At 34.1% G+C, this 16,857-nt stretch overlaps 2 long non-coding RNA genes across 4 annotated transcripts in view; one reads left to right on the forward strand and one right to left on the reverse strand.

Annotated features, from left to right (window-relative positions):
• Positions 1 to 16,857, reverse strand: part of LOC138915799 (uncharacterized) — a 175,394-nt gene that overhangs the window by 111,887 nt on the left and 46,650 nt on the right. The window lies entirely within an intron of this gene.
• LOC111775321 (uncharacterized) overlaps positions 1 to 16,857 on the forward strand; it is a 77,467-nt gene that overhangs the window by 32,079 nt on the left and 28,531 nt on the right. Inside the window, exon 3 of one of the 2 annotated variants that reach the window (XR_002810881.2) lies at positions 8,947 to 9,143. The exons of the other annotated variant lie outside the window; for it this stretch is intronic. This is a non-coding gene — a long non-coding RNA (uncharacterized lncRNA). Of the gene's footprint in view, positions 1 to 8,946; positions 9,144 to 16,857 lie in introns of those variants that run through there. 2 annotated transcript variants of the gene reach the window in all.

Raw genomic sequence — 16,857 nt, forward strand, 5'->3', positions numbered from 1 at the left:
AAACTCTTAAATTTTCTCTTTTATGTGTAAAGTATTTTGAGATATAACTAGAGTTGAATAAGGCATACATGTTTGCAATGCTGAGCTTTTTCTTCCCACTATCAAGATGATTTCTTCTTGTGAAATTACTAAGCCCAGTGCTTTGCTGGCCTCTATTGTCATAATCTTGGTATAACACTTCTGCACATGGTGTAGTCTAATGTCATTTGAGATTTCCAATGAAGAAATAATATGTAAGCTAAAATTTTAAAGATGTCACAGAAGAGGAATCCGATTGCTTTCAGATTGTACAAAGAAAACTAAGCAATTCATCTGAAATAATGACATATATGACTGACAGAAAACATACATATATCTATGTCAGAAAGAAAAATCTCACCTTCTGAAAGTTTCATTAATTTGTTTTTGTAAATCAATTAATATTTCTCCTTGCCCCAGTCACCTATGTTCCTAGAAAACAAACCAAACACGGCCTGGCAGAAATCCTCAATATATTTTGCCAGATGTTCTGTTAATACTCAATCTGTAACACTGCAATGAGATTGTGTGGTCATTATATACTTCACTGAAAAACACATGCTGGCTATAGTTAATTTATTTAGAGTCCAGAGATCAAGTCTCTATCTTCTCTGTGTAGAGATGTTAACAATTTAAATAGCAACTTTACCAAATTTTAATCAGATAACACAGTTCACTTTTATGCTTGATGAAATACCATGGTGCACTACATTACTAGAGATCTGTTTCAATGATGTATTAACTGTTTCCTTAAACTTCATTTGCATAGTTAGAAACAAGATAAATAGCAAAGACATGATTTCTAGGGTATCAGAGTAAAGGATGGGAGTGAACTGGAAGACTTGTCTTAAAACTGTCATTAAGTATGAGCTAATCATTTGGGTCTTGCTGTAAAAGCTCAGTCACCATCTTTGCTGACAGACTAAACCTGGATGGATCACCCAACTGACTTTCCAGGAAGGGCTTTTCCTCTAGTACTGCCTAGATCAGCACTCTCCAAAGGAAATATAATGTGAGCCATGTATATATTTTTTTAAGTAAAAAGAATAAATAAAAGAAACAGGTAAATTTAATTTCAATAACATATATTTATTTGACCCAAAAAAACCCTAAATATTATTTCAACAGATAATAAATATGAGAAGCATTAATGAGATAATTTACATTCACTTTTCAATGTTAAGTTTTGAAATCAAGTGCGTAATTTACATTTTCCACATTTCAATTCAGATCACCCACATTTCAAGTCTTCGGCAACCACATATGGTTAGCGGTTTCTGTACTGACCCTGTGTCTAGATCTTCTGAATTTAGGGAAAGGTTCCTGAAATGCATAAAGTGCAGTGGTTTTCCCTTTCCAGTGACCACTACTTTGCAGTCTAAGTGGGGAATCACACATTGTTCATAGAGGAAGACAATATAAGAATGGTTTATGCTTCCAGACAATTCAGGACACCCACCTAGATATACAGGATAATCCATTCGACAAATATTTGAACACCTATTTTGTCACTCTTCATCAGTGAACAAAATAAAATAGAAATTATGAGTATAGACTGTGGTTGCAGTCTGCCTAGATTTGAATCTCAGCTCCACATTTTATAAGCTCTAGAGTCTGGAGTAATTTAGTTAACCTCACAGTGCTTCAGTTTCTTATTTAGAAAATGGAGAGGATAATAGTACCATACCAAAAGGCAGATATGAAGATTAAAGGAGTATACTTGAAAAATAAATAAGAAAAGAGAGAAAGGTAAAAAAAAGATAGAAAGTCTCTAATGAATCTCAAATTCCTGAGTTCCAAGAACATGACAAAATAAATAGGCAAAATACCCAGTATGTGGGAAGGTGTTAAATGCTAGGGAGAAAAATTTTAAAAAAAGAAGAGAGATAGATGGTTTGGAGGTTGAGACCATGTTTGCAAATTTTAAAAGATTGGCCAGGGAGAATCTTATAGAACTGGGGATATTTGATCCAAGACTTGAAAGTGTCAAGGAAGTGAGCTATGCATATAAATAGGGAGAAGAGTTTTTCCAGGTGGAGGGAATAGCAAATGAAGGATTCCTAAATCAAGTGCATTCCTGCTGTTAACAAGTGTCAGAAGACCTATGAGAATCAGACAGATTGAGTGACTAGGAGAGCAATAGGAGATGGGAGCAGAGAGGAAATTGGGTGACCAGATCATTGAGAGTCTTGTAGACCATTACAAAGACTTTAGCTATGGACATGTGAAGTAGAAAGTCTGTGAAATACAGTCCTATGAAGGATTGTATCTGGCTGCTATGCTGAGACTATGCTGTACAAAGCAAATGAGGAAGTGAGAAAGTTAGAAAATGTATGCAGTAATGAGGTAAGAAATAAAGATGGATTTTTCTAGGAAGGTGGTATTGATACTATAGGCACATTCTAGGTACAGTCTGAAGGTGGAGCCAACATAAGTTGCCCACACATTAAATATATGGTATGAAAGAAAGAGAATAATCAAGAATAACATTAAGATTTAAGATTTGATTGTGTAATTGGAAGAATGAAGTTGCCACAGTTCAGGTGTAAAAGATTGAGGGAGGAGCAGGTTTAGAAGTGAAAAGAAGTTCTGTTGTGGACTTGTTAATTTTAAGATATCTATTAAATGTCTTGAGAATTAGAGGCCTTCATCTAAGGGGGAAAAAAAGGCAATTTAGTTTCCTAAAAGCCAAGTGAAAAATGTGCTCCGAAAAAGAAGTAAATAATTGCATTAAATGTTGCAAATGGGGCAAATAAATGAAGACTGAGATTTGACTATTGCGTAAAATATCAGAATCAAGAGAAGCTTGCTTTTAGAATTGAAGAAATAAGTGTGAATGTGAAGAATCCAATAGAATGGGAAAAAAGAGATTTTGGAAAAAGAAAATCGCTGGAATGATGAAATTAAATAGGTAAGATAGAATGGATTCTACTGCACAAACAGAAACCATGACCTTGGCTAGGATCACTGAGAATTCATCCAGAGGAACAGGAGAAAAGGCAAGGAATATTTGCACAGATGCAGGTAGATTGTAGATGTGATGGGGAACAGGTGGAAGTTCTCCTCCAATTGCATCCATTTTATCAGTGAGTAAGGGTAGGAGTGGATGTTGATGATAGAAGAGAGAAGATAGTATGAACCAGTCATATGGAAGAGTGGATTGTGAAGTACAGCATGATTGCTGGGTTGCACAAAGGACCTATTTGCGATTAGGAATGGAAGAGTAGACCAGGATCAGAGCCTCCTTTGACACATCTCTTTCCAGCATCATGGCCTTTCCACATATGTGATCCTAGAGAGTTCACATAAAACACTCTGTCCCTCAAGTTGGAACATTGTATGAGACTGTGGTAAAAATGTTTGGCTCTATCTAACTTCAGTTGAGTTCTAGCCTAGAGAAAACATGTTGTGATTGGAAATTCTTCAGTGATTTTTAAATATATCTCATTCTATTTATTAGTTGATCTCTTCTCTCATTTAAGTACAATTAGGATACATGCTCATGAGATTATCTCAAAAGGAAATTGTCACTTTTTCAGTTACAGAAGATTTTCTGGAAGAGTTGTCTGTGCTTCCAAACGTTAGTGATTTGCACAGCACCTTCAAGATGTTCTTCTTATCTGATTGTGTTGAATGGACCCAGGCCAATTTGGCTGTTCAGCAATTGTTGGGTACTTTGGGTAAATATTGGTAGCCTCTGGCAGTTAGTGGTAGGTAGGTGCTATGTATCTTCTCTCCCACGATCTCCATGCCAGCTGGTCTGTTACAATAACTGCAAATCTTATTCCAAATTCTGATAAAGATACAAACATTGACTAGAAAGCCAACACAAAACAGCCAAGCAATCTGTTCATATAGCCTGAGTGAAGATCTCACTCTGTCCTGACACATTCCAAGGAGCACCTGATAGGAAGTTTTACTCTGATGTGGAGATAACAATATTCTGATGGCAGGATCAACCAACCTCTAGTCAAATTGTTTGGAAGACTCTCCACTTAGTGGAAGCTCCCTATGTGTGAGAATGTTAAGCTTGCCAATTTCTTACACGTTATTCATGCACGCACAGGGAAGCGGTAAAATCTTTCTAACCAAACCATGTCTTATAATACCACTCATCCGATTGATGAAAAAATGTTGCAAATATTGCTAATGACAATCAATAATCCCTGCTCCTATATATTTTAATAACAGTATTGAAGTGCTTAAGCACTCTGAAGTGTAGATTCCTGATTCAGATAGTGCAAATGCTAACCAAACACACCTTGGTTATGGTTAAGGTTAACTAAGACACACAAACTCACACTGATGTACCATTCAATTTAAATAGAATGATTCCTCCTCACTGTCCAAAATCAGGGCCAGAAAACATTGCATCTCACTCGAACCAGTACCCTTAATTCATGCTATTTGTGTGTATATGTATGTAATCTATCTACTTTAATTTCTTCCTGGTCAATAAGTATGTAAAATCATAAATTTGAGGATTAGTTATATTTGATTCTAATAATGCACTTTTAATAAATGCATGACTCTTCAAATTGTTCTTCTGTAGACAACCTAAATGAGAAGGCACTTTGAAAATTTAACGACTTTTTTTAATATTCATCATGGTAAATATAATCTTCAGTATGAAAATTATTATGTTTTTGGTATAGCATAAAAATGAGATCTATCAACTCTGTAGTATTAGTTAGTACTAATATAAACTTAAAAAGCAGTAGCTGTGCCAAAAAAATAATAAGTTTATCTCTGGTATCCTAGTGGAGCACAGTTTATGCCAAATACATAATTTTTAAAAAATTTTAATCACATTACCTTCTTTTCCTATAATTCCCCTGTGCAAGATCTGTCTTAATATGCCTTTGACAAAATTTCTGAAAATAGAATCAGGAGAATCTCATTTCCCTAGCTTGAGTTATTTTTAATTAATATACATTACGTTTCTTCACTAATAATTAGTGATAAAACAAATTTCATTCAAATAAACTTGATATTAGTAGAAAATTCTCATTATGCCAAATAGAACCTAGAACATTTTTCTTTTACTCTTAATAGTACCAGACTTATTAATTCTGTTTGGAAATAAATAGGAAATTTTTCATGATAATATTTACTACTACTTTATAGTCTTTAGTTTACCACATATTATATAAATATTCTCTAAATAATTCTTTTCTGTGTTGTTCCAATATAAATAAAAATGGCTTATCTTCAACCATTCATATGATCACAAACAACATTCTAAAGCTATTGTTTAATAGTGATTAATTTAATAGGCCTCCAAAACACGTTTATACTAAATAAACAGCACTTACGTGAATAAGCCACAAGGGTAAAGTGTGTTGGAATAAGAACAAAAGGAGAAAAAGGAGGAAGAATAATGGGAGTAAAAAGGGGGGAGAGAGATGAAAGAAGAATGGGAAGAAGGAAGAGAAATGCAAATTAAAACAATGAGATTCTACTACAAACCTGTTAGAATGGCCACAATCCGGAACACTGGCAACACAAATTGCTGGAGACAATGGGAGCAACAGGAACTATCGTCTATCGCTGATTGGAATGCAAAATGGTACAACTACTTTGGAAGACAGTTTGGCAATTTTTTACAAAAGAAAACATACTTTTATCATACAATCCAGCAATCAAGTTCTTTGATTCAACCCAAAGAAATTGAAAACTTACATCCACACCAAAACCTGCACTTAGATGTTTATAGCAGCTTTATTCATAATCGCCAAAACTTGGGAGCAGCCAAGATGTTCTTCGGTAGATGATGGGTGAATAAACTATTGTAATCCAGACAATGGAATATTATCCCATGCTAAAAAGAAATGAGCTATGAAACCATGAAAAGACATGGAGGAATCTTCAATGTCTATCACTAAGTGAGAAAGCCAATCTTAGAAGGCTACAATACTGTATGATTCCAACTACAGTAGTTCCCCCTTGTCTGCAGGCGGATATGTTACAAGACCCCCAGTGGACACCTGAAACTGAGGATAGTACTAAACCTTATATAAACTATGTTTTTTCCTATACATACCTACCTATGATAAAGTTTAATTTATAAATTAGGCATAGTAAGAGAATAAAACAATAATAAAATAGAACAATTGTAACAATAATCTGTAATACAAGTTATGTGAATGTGGCCTTCTCTCTCTCTCTCAAAAAGTCTTATTATACTGTACTCACCCTTCTTTTGTTGATATGCGATGATGCAATGCCTACATGATGAGATGAAGAGAAGTGAATGATGTAGGCAATGTGATGTAGTGTTATTTTCAGGCCACAGTTGACTGTGATAACTGAAAGCATGGAAAGTGAAACCATGCATAAAAGGGAGACTGCTGTATATGACATTCTTGAAAAGGCAAAACCACAGAGACAGTAAAGATCACCATTGTGGTGAGTGATATTGATAATGGCAGAGGCTATGCATGTGTGGGAGCCAGGGTATATGGGAAATCTCTGTAACTTCTTCCTAATTTTTTTGTAAACCTAAAACTGCTCTGAACAAATAAAGTCTGTGAAAAATACAATAATTACAAGAGAGTTTGTAGGGATAGGGAAAACAAGAGGAGCGCTATTAGATCAAAGGAGATATGCCTCTCCCCACAACCCTTTAACGTCTTTATTCCAGACTCTCACTTTCATCTGTTGACTTTATTTCTTTTTCAGCAAGAAAATTGAAGCAATCAGAGAAAAACTTTTATAGACTACCACTACTATATCCCCCAACTTTCTACATCTGGGCCCGTGCACTCTACCTTCCTCCTTGTTTCTATAGATGAGCCGAATATGCTCCTGGCCAAGGCTATCTCTTCACTTGTGCAGTAGCTCCCATGCCTTCTTGCCTACTCAAGAACACTGTTCCAGTAATTATATCCTCGTTCCTCTGATTGTCTATCTTTCCATTTATATTTGATAATTTTATCAGCACAAAAATATGCTATTTCTCTCATCATTAAAAAATAAATTATCTGACTTCTTTTCCCTTCAAGAAAGCCCCACGTCTCTCCTCCCATTACAGCAAAATTCCTTGAGACATTTCTCTATACCTGCAATCCTTAATTTCTCTGCAAGCATTTTCTCGTGAATCCACTGTTTTAGGATTTCATCTCACCACCCTCCACAACTCTCTCATTAATAGCACCCAATGGCTGTCTTTGTGTTAAGTCTTCAAGACACTGTAAGTTTAGTTTTTTCCTGCCTCTTAGGACAGTCCTTCTCAATCTCTTTTGCAGGTCTTACTTGTCTTGTCTCTAGCCTCTAGTGTTGGCGTGTCCCAGGGCTCGTTCCTTGGATGTCTTCTCTAATCTATTTCTCTTACCTCTGCAGATGATCTTATCTAACAATATATATCTACGTCCAAATTTGTATTGCTAACCAGACTTTCTCCTGAACACCAGACATATATATCTTTACTAGTTTCCTATTGCTGCAGTAACAAATTACCACAAACAGGTTTAAAACAACACAAATTTATTCTCTTACTGTTCTAAAGGTCAAAAATCTAATATCATGGTGTTAGTAGAACTGCTTCCCTTCTGGAGACTTTAGGAAAGAATCCATTTGTTTCTTACTTTTTCAGCTTGTAGAGGTTGCCTGCATTCCTTAGCTCATGGCCACCACTTTACATCACTCCAACCTTTTGCTTCCATCATCATGTCTCCCACTACTGACTCGTATCTCCTGTCTCCGTCTTATAAGGATCTTTGTGCTTATATTGGATTCATGCAGGTAATGCAGGATAATTCATCCCTCTGAAGATTCTTAATCACACCTGTCAAGTCCTTTTTGTCACAACAGGTAACATTCATGGGTTCTAAGGATTAGGACATGAACATCTTTGGGGAGTCATTATTCAGTCAACCACAATATCCAATTGCCTACTGAAGTCTCTATTTTAATGTCATCTCAAACATCAAATGGCCCAAACTGAGCTTCTGAGATTCCCCTACAAACCAGCTCTTCTGTTAATGGCAACTCCATTCTTAAAATTGCTTTGGTCAAAATATTTGGCGTTATCTTTGATTCATGTATTTCTCTAAAAATCCCAAATCCAATTCTTCAATAACCAAATCTTGTTGGTTCTGCGATCAAAATTCAGAATTCTATCACTTATTACCACCTCCAATGTCACTAACTTGGATCATGCCACCATTATCACCTACATATATTATAGCAGTAGTTTTGCTTCTAGTGCCTTGTAAGCTATTCTGAACACAGTAGAGCAGCATGAACATAGTAAAACTGAAACCAAATCATGATTCTTTTCTGCTCCAAGCCCTCAAATGTCTTCCTACCTTATTTTTAGTAAAAGACAAAGTTCTTGGTATCTGTATGCCCTGTTCCCCCACCCATACCCTTCTTCTCTTTCTATCCTCATGTCCAGCTTCTCTCCACCTTGCTCACTCAGGTCTAGTCACATTGGCTTTTATGCTACTTCTTGAACTTGCCAGACTTGATACTTTCTTACCCTTCTGCACTGGCTCTTCTCCCTGCAATAATGTTCTTGTTAACACCCTCATGATTTTCTCACTAACTTCCTTTGGGGTTTTACACAAATATCGCTTCTCAGTAGGACCTTCCCTGGCCTCGTATTTGAAATATGAATTCCTTTTATAACCAACATTCTTGCTTACCTTTTCTCTTTAGTAATTGTTATCATTAATTCGCTAGGTATTTCACTTACGTTATTTATGCTTCTCACCTCCACAAAAATATAAGATCCATGAGAGCAGAAAGTTTTGTGCACATGGTCCAATACTATATACCCAATGCTGAAACAGTGCATGAATCATACAGGATCAGTTAGTTAACAAATTAAAAGTGCAAAGTTGTTATTCAAAACTTTTTTCTATGTGTTGCCTACAATCATAAGGTTTTAGGTACCTATTCATTGTAATCTCTTCAATCTTCTAGGAAGACCACATATAGAGAAGTGAGACAATACTCCTGACTTAGAGCAGAAAACCTGGAGATCCCTTTCACTATTGTGTTTCTAAAAGCCTTGAAGAATTTCTGTCTCACTCCAAGTGCCGCTGGATGCCATATATGGACATTTCTCCAATCATGAAATTATGGCCTACAGAAATAAAAATGACCTCTACAGAAAAAAATGGCCTCTATATAAGGTTGTTTTTGCATATAATGGGCTACATTTACTCATGATACTGAATTTCTTCTCATTCAAAAATATAACTAAGTCACATAAAATAAAACACTAGAATTATTGGTATAACTGTTATTTCAGGGGCTTGACTAGAACGAGATTATCGCTGCAGTTACTGCTTTTTCATTTCACCTCAGGCTCCAATATGGCTTGGTACTAAGTCTGTATTTAAAAATTAGATATTTTGTTCATCATGATTTTTTTCATCAATGCATTTTTTTGCATTACTTTTTATTTCTTAAATATTTCATCAAATATTATTTATCTTAATTACTAAGCTTTTTGGAAACTCTTTAAATTTTATGCCTGAGGCAAGTTCCCCACTTGCCTCGCTGTCATCCCAGCCCTGTTTCATACAAGCTCAACTGTAAGAGAGTAGATAAATATGAAGAATACCTCCCATGTGCCCTTGTTTGCTTGCTATATTACACCCAGCAGAACTAGACCTATCTATTTTACTGACCAGGATGTTTTCTGCCCTCATCACAAAATTTAGACCCATACTTAGCACAGCTATGGGAGCATATGCCCTTGAGATCATTGAAAAATGTTTCAGAATTAAAAATCATAATAATCCTTAAACAAATCTATTTAAAGCCTCAGTTTAATTATTGAGAAAGTATATACAGAGAGCAAACATTAAGTATAAGTTCGCATATGGGAATTAAGAATCCCACTAGACACACAAGAAAATAAAATGAAAGCTATTAGAATTATTAAGGATTCAGTATAATGACCATCTAAAAAAATACAGAAATCAATAGCTTTTCTTCAGAACTTCACAAAGCAGTTGGATAATATAACAGGAAAATAGAATACAACAAAAGTTAACTGAGACGTTTAATACATGACAGAAAAAAATGAAGTGTCATTACTTACTTGGATTGAAAATGATAACACCAGAAATCTAAATTCTTACGTTAATTCACATATTTAGGATAATGCCAAATAAGGAACAATGGTACTTTTAAAACTTGGGGGAATTTGACTTCCAGAATGGCAGACTAAGGACCTCTGAAAATCCCCTTCTCCATTAAAGCAACCAGAACATTTTTGGCAAAAATGTCAAAATCAACCTTTTCTGAACTCAGGACATTAAGCTAAAGGATTGTAACAATATGAGGAGTGTTTATACAAGAAAAACAGCTTAATCTCTGTAAGAATAGTGTAATTTGTGGAATTTTAACTTGCCCTCATATTATCCCCCGGTCCTCAGCTCCATTATAACCTTAAAAATTGTGTCTTGCAAATACAATGGCTGTTAAAACCAGCAATTTGGGGCAGAATCATCTAACAGCTCCCCAAAAGTTGTATCCCCAGAGATTTCTTACTATTTTACTTGTTTGGCAGCTTGCTGAAAATCACCATGCTCAAGATTTGTCTTTCTTTGAGCTTAGTCAAAGCTCTCACCTTGAGTAAGGAGCTCTATCTCCAGAGCTTGTCAAAAGCAATCATCAGCAATTGTTTAACTTCACATCTGTCTGAGGTGGCATTACTTTCTGGGACTAACAAGACACTGACCAAAAAACTTAAAAGACAAAACCTGGGGACTGAAATGTTCATAAGGTGCTCTGAAAAGCTAAAACATATTCCAGAAATCTAGAAGGCCACACATATGCTCTGGGCTATGCGCATGCCCAAGAAAGAACTAGGAAGACCCTAATCTCTCACCTCTAGCTGAACTTAAGACTGTGCAGCAGGAAGTTAAGGCTAACGCAGAGTGGTAAACTGCCTGTTATAGCATTAAAATTAAGCCCCAACACACACAGGGCTTCTCAGCAAAGAATGTGAGGCTTATTTGATCCAGGTATTTAAGGAAATCTCTGTCTAATCATTAGCTAACCACTAGGCAAATCTAGCATAGATTTCAGTAGCCACACATGACAAAGAATACAGCCTGTGCATAATTAATCTAGGAAAATCACTGGACAAACAGCAACAACAAAAACAAAATATCCTGGGGAGAAGGGAATCTGATCTCTAGAATTGCCATAATATATTACTTGTTTATTTATTTTTAACACCCTTATTGAGGTATAATTTATATACAAAACAATGCATGCATTTAATGAATATATTTAGATGAGTCTGGACATAGCCATACACTCATGAAACCATTACCACAATCAAAATAATAAATATATCCATCACCTCCAAAAGTTTTCTCATGTCCCTTTGGTTCTCTTATTTTATTTTGTTGTTTGTAAGAAATCTACCCTCTTAACACATTTTTCAGTGCACAATACAGTGTTGTTAATTATAGGCACTATATTGTAGAGCAGATCTCTAGAAATTATTCATCTTGCATAACTGACACGTTATACCTATTGAACAACAATTCTGCATTTCCCCCTCCCCAACCGCTGGAACCACCATTACTTTTCCACCTCTGTATGTTTAGCTACTTTAGCTACCTCACATAGGTGGAATAAAGCAGTATTTGTGTTTCTGTGACTGGCTTATCTTATTTAGCCTAATGTCCTCCAAGTTCATCCATGTTGTCATTTAGGGTAAAATTTCCTTCTTTTTTAAGGCTGAATAACATTTCATTGTATGTGTATACCACATTTTCTTTATCTATTCATCCACTGATGAACATTTAGTTTTTTTTCCATATCTTTGGTATTGTGAATAGTGCTATAGTACTTAAAATGTTTAGTTTCCAATAAACAATTATGAGCCACACAGATAAACAGGAAAGTATGATACATACACAGAAAAAATAGAAGTCAACAGAAAAAGTCCCTGAGGCAGTCCAGATGTTCAAATTGCTAGACAATAACTTTAATTCAACTATTGTAAATGCTTTCAAAAAAGCTAAAGAAAATCATGTCTACAGAATTAAGGAAAATTATAGAATGATGTCTCATGAAATAGAAAATAACAATAATGAAATAGAAATCATATGAAAGAAAAATTGAAATCCTGGAGTTGAAAATACAATAATTGAAATGAAAATTCACTAGAGGGACTGAATAGCAGATCTGAATTAGAAGAAGAAACAATTAGCAAAGTTGGTAGTAGGTTGTATTAGTTTCCTCAGATTGCATAACAAATTACAACAATCTGAGTAGAATAATACAACAGAAATTTATTACTCACAGTTATGAAACCTAGAAGTCTGAAATCAAGTTCTCAGGAAGATGCTCCCTCTAAAGGCTCTAGGGAAGAGCCCTTCCTTGCCTCTTCCTAGTTTCTGGTGGTTGCCAGAAATTCTTAATGTTACTTGGCTTGGTTAGATGCATCAATCCAATCTTTGTCTTCATCTTCACATGGTGTTTCCTCTCTGTCTCTGTTTCTCCCCATGACCTTCTTAAAAGGATGCCAATCATTGGATTTAGGGCCCTCTCTGATCCAATATGACCTCATCTTAACTAAGTACTTCTACAAAAACACTTTTTCCAAATAATGTCACATTCTGATGTTCTGGGTAGACACAAATTTTGACAGATACAATTTAACTCAATACTTTGGTCAAATAAGATTATCATGTCTGAGGAACAGAAAGAGAACATAATGAAGAAAAATTATCAAAGCCTTAGAAGGACCTTATCAAATATACAAACATAGATCTAATGGGAGTCCATTAAGGAGAGAAGAGAAAGAAAGGGGCATAAGGATATTTATTTGAAGAAATAATGGCCCCAAACTTCCCGAATGTCATGGAAAACGTTAATCTGCATCTCCAAGAAGCTCAATGATTTCTGACTAGGATAAACTTGGCACAAATATCTGGGAATATCATAGTGCAATTGTTGAAAGCCAAAGGAAAAAGAGAATCTTGGAAGGAGCAAAAGAAAGTGACTCATCAATTACAAAGGATCTTCATATAGATTAAAAGCTGACTTTCCATCAGAAACCATGAAGTCCAACACACGATGAGATGGCATATTAAAAGTACTAAAAGAAAAAGACTGTCAACCAGGAAATATATATCCAGTATAACTATCCTTCAAAATGGAGAAATCAAGACATACCATGATAAACAAAAACTGGGAAAATTCATTGTTAGCAGGCCTGCTTTACAAGAAATACTAAAGGGAGTCCTTCTGGCTGAAATAAAAGGAAACCACTCAGCAATGTAAGTATAGAAATAAAGAGCACCAATAAAAGTAACTACATAGGTAAATAAAGAAGGTATATAAATGTATTTTTTCTTGGTAATTCTTTTTTGCTCCTATCTAATTTAGAGACAACTGCAGATAGCAATAAGTATGAAACCATGTCAATGAGATCATAATATATAAAAAATGTAACTTTTATGATAATAATGGTACAAAGAATGGAGAATAGCAGAGACATATTGGAGAAACTTTTATATACTATTGAAATTTAGTTGGTATTAGTCTAAAGCATGTTGTTATAAGTAAATATGTTAGTTTTAATCCCCAGGCAAACCATGAAGAAAATAATTCAAAAAAATATAGTAACAGAAACAATAAAAGAATTAAAATGGTATACTACAAAATATCTACTTAATACAAAAATGTAAGTAATAAAGGGATGGAAGAATAAAAAAGACAGACAGAAAAAAAGGAGGAAAATTGCAGACACAAATCTTATCTTATAATTGTACTGAATATAAGTGGATTAAACACTTCAATCCAATGGTAGAGATTTGCTGAATGCATAAAAAAGCATGACCCAACTATATGCTGTCTACAAGAGAAACGTTTTAGATTCAAAGACACAAATAGGTTAAAAGTAAAAAGATGAAAAAAATGTATATCGTGCAAAAAAATATCCAAAAGAGAGCTAGAATAGTTATGCTAATATAATTTAAACTATGCTAATATAATTTAAAATAAAATTGTTACTAGGGGCAAAGGACATTTTGCAATAATAAAAGGGTAATCGATCAGGATGACGTAATACTTATAAACATGTATGATAAAAAACAGCCCCAAAACGCGTAAAGCAAAAAAAAAAAATGGCAGAATTGAAGGGAGAAATAGATAATTCAATAATAAGATTTGAAGACATCGATATCCCACTTTCGAGAATGGATAAAACAATTAGAATATCAGCAAGGAAATAGAAGACTTGAACAAAACTATAAACTGACTGGATCTAACGTGCATCTATAGAACACTCCAACAAACCATAGCATAATATACATTCTTCTCAAGTGCACATGAAACATTCTACAGGATACACCATACGTTAGTCTTTAAAAACAAGCTTTAAAGGCTGAAATCATACAAAGTATATTTTCCAATCACAATGAAATTAAATTAGAAATCAACAGCAGAGGTAAATTTGGGAAATCTGCAAATGTGTGGAAAATAAACAACTCTCTCCTAAATAACAATTGGGTCAAAAAAATTACAAGGAAAATAGAAAATACTTTGGAATGAGTGAAAGTGAAACCACATACCAAAGTTATGAGATACAGCAAACACATTGCTTAGAGGGAGATTTATAGCTGTAAAAGCCTATACTCCAAAAGAAGAAAGAAAACTATCAATAACTAACAGAAGGAGCACCTAAAGAAAGTAGAAAAAGAAACGCAAAGAAATATTGAAGAAAGCAGAATAAAGAAAATAACAAAAAACAGAGTGGAAATGAATAAAACAAAAACTAGAAAAACAGCAAAAATAAAATCAGTGAAACAGTTTCTTCTTCACTCCTAATAAAAGGGTTTCAAAGTACAGAATGAAAAACTGGTAGAATGCAAGAAGAAATAGACACAAATCCACAATTATAGTCAAAGTAAGTAAAAGGAAGGTGATAATAAAAATAAGAGAAGAAATTAAGCAAATAGTAAATTAACAAACAGTAAAAGAAATTTGACAAAGCCAAAAATTGGTTCTTTGAAATGATCAATAAAATTGATAAACACTGAGTTGGATTGATGGGGAAATAAAACAGAGAACACAATTTACCAATGTAATAAGTGAAAGAAGAATTACCACTACAGATCCTACAGACTTAGAAAGAATGCAAATAGAATTTATGAGCAATTGTATGCCAAAATATTCAACACCTTAGTTGAAATAGAGGAATTCCTTAAGAGAAGATATACAGATGGCCAATAAGCACATAAAAATGAGCTCAACATCATTAGTCATCAGGGAAACGCAAATGAAAACACAAAATACTGTTAAGCACACGTTAGAACTGAAAAAGTTAAAGACAATGCTGACAACAATGGATTGTCAAGAATGTGGAACCCTTGAAAATCTCTGCTGAGGGAGTATTTAGAGTTTCTTAAAGTTTATCCCTACACCTAATATATGACCAAGGCATTTAAATCCTGGATATTTAACCAAAAAGAAGAATATAAAATTCTTAAAAATTAAAACTAATCTATAATGACAAATGGCATATGAGTGACTGGCAGGGACAGACTGCAAAGGGGCACAAGGAAATTTTGGAGGAGTCATGGAAACATCCTGTATGCATCCATCAAAATGATCTAATTTTGCTTTTTAAATGGGTGTAGTATTTGTCTCTGAATTATACCTAAATAAATTTGCTAAGAAGAAAACATGAAATAAACAGAAGAAAATTACTTATAACAGTTTCTGCAGACTAAACACAGTTAATCTGTTTAGCTTCTATTCTAAGAAACCTTTAAAAACCCCGTCATGGGCCAAGTCTTTAGTATTGTTATTTTTTATTAGATTGGTTATACGACTCAGAAGAAAATATATCTTATAAACAGATATCATTATTCTAAACATAGAGTCAGAAAAATGATTGTTCATTCCTAAAAGATCGTTTTATATGTTGAAATACCAGCGATAGGGACATGAAAATTTTGCAAAACTTCCATGGGAACAAGCTTTCAAATAAACTGAGCCCATAGTGTGCAAAGGAAACAAACTTGGATAATAAATCAATATATTTAATGTTTCTTGGAGCCTCAAAGTACCACTCTAATTTTTAAATCTCTGTAGTGGATTTAACAGGCAGATGGGACCTCCTTCCCCGATGTGTCTTTTGAAATTGTGTAGGAATTATCCAGTTTAAAATAGGCACTTCTTTATAGTGAATAGCACTATGTTGAGGGCCCAATATGTTAAATTAAGAACTTCCCTTTGTTCTTTTATTTTTTACACAAATATCTTTCAGTCAGATTTTTATCTACCCATTATATTTTTAATCACTAATATGTAGGCAATTTTAAAAATTAATCTGGTGATTCAGGCCAAAATAAATTAGTAAAATAGACTCAATCTTATTAACACAGGTTCTTCGTCCATTTGACCCGCAACAATTTGCACATGCCACTAGGATGGCTTCCTATTCATTATCAGTAATCACACTGTTAGTAGAGCTGTGAACAAGAAAAATGGAAAATGAAACGCAAAATTTTCTTTTAATTTAACTTTAAATAAATATTCCATGTTTATTTAAAATACATTTGGTTTAAAAATATTGTTAGTGGCATCTATAGTAGAGATACTTAGCTAATACACATTTCAGAGAAGCTGATGCATTTGTTTAGAGTATTTATATTTTTAGCATATATAGTATCTATATTTATAGCATTCAACTCCTGAAAGAAAACAAAAGGATAAATCATTATTGAGTATTAAATTTTTCATTAGGGTTTCAAAAATTGTTTTCCCTGAATTTATAACTAGCCTGGAACCACTAGAGGGCAAGCTTTACATTATAATGAAACAAGAATTCACTTTCGCACCCATTGTAAT

The sequence above is a fragment of the Equus caballus genome, chromosome 10 (genome assembly GCF_041296265.1).
Source record: "Equus caballus isolate H_3958 breed thoroughbred chromosome 10, TB-T2T, whole genome shotgun sequence".
Classification (NCBI taxonomy): domain Eukaryota; kingdom Metazoa; phylum Chordata; class Mammalia; order Perissodactyla; family Equidae; genus Equus; species Equus caballus.